Consider the following 1,031-nt stretch of genomic DNA (forward strand, 5'->3'; position numbering starts at 1 on the left):
GAATGTCTCTCTCCTCTGTACACGCTTTTGGCCTACGCTGCCGACTTCTTTTAAAAACCTTACCTTTTCTCTTTACGTTTCTTACGGTCCCGCAGGAGCAGCTCGCCATCTAACCCACTGACAACTCAGATGCCCGACAACAGGCGGCATCTGATTCCCTGACGGGAAAGCAAGGTGTTCATCTGAGCAAAATTCAGTTTTCTTTTGCAGACCTTTCCTCTCCTGATTAGACAGCAACGTAAGGAGTTTACCACAGACGAGGATATTCTCTTTTTACCCTATCTTCAGGCTTCACCCGAACCCAGACGTGATGGAGAGGTCACTGCTCAGCATTCAGACCCCCCCTGCAGCCCCGCGGAGCCCTCTCCCTCCTGCCCCCAGGGCCGCCCCTGCGCGCCCCCCCTTTTGCACAGCCTGGAGGTTTGAACCCTACGCTAGGCGTGCTGCCTGCGGGGCCCTCCCAGCAGATTTGCGTTTGATCAGCTGCCCCCAAAGCAGCAGAAACGCTGCGGGGCGTAAAAAGCTGCAAAACCGATCGGAAAAGCAGAAACACGGCATTAAACCACGTGTTTTAAAATCCCTCCAGAGCTGGGGGCTGCGGCCAGGGAGGAGAGCGGGGTGCCTTGCTGGGCCAGCACACACCACGCTTCCACCTTCCCCTGCCATAAAGCACCTTCCCCCTCTCCTGTCTGCCCCTCTGCTGTTCTCCCTGAGGCCAGACCCCATCCCACGGAGCATCTCCGGGTGGTAAAAGCGGGAAGAGATGGGGAAGAGAGGAAGGGAAGGGAGGCCAAGGCACAGGGCAAGGGGCTCTCCCTCCTCCGCTGAGGGATGCCCTACATCTTGTTCCAGGCAGAGAGGCAGGGACAGCTGGGGGGGAGGAGGAGGATTACGAAAAGAGAGAGAAACAGCCCGGAAACAGCCTTGTCTTACACCCTCATTTCTCACAGAAGCTGTCCTTGGAATCTTGGTTGTGGGAGGGAGAAGCCAAAGTCTGCGGGGGCCAGGGAAAAACCGCTGCTGAAAAGGGG

At 57.1% G+C, this 1,031-nt stretch overlaps 1 protein-coding gene across 1 annotated transcript in view; it reads right to left on the reverse strand.

Annotated features, from left to right (window-relative positions):
• Positions 1 to 1,031, reverse strand: part of SMAD3 (SMAD family member 3) — a 19,259-nt gene that overhangs the window by 373 nt on the left and 17,855 nt on the right. The window lies entirely within an intron of this gene.

This window comes from Egretta garzetta, unplaced genomic scaffold (genome assembly GCF_000687185.1).
Source record: "Egretta garzetta isolate BGI_Z169 unplaced genomic scaffold, ASM68718v1 scaffold634, whole genome shotgun sequence".
NCBI lineage: Eukaryota > Metazoa > Chordata > Aves > Pelecaniformes > Ardeidae > Egretta > Egretta garzetta.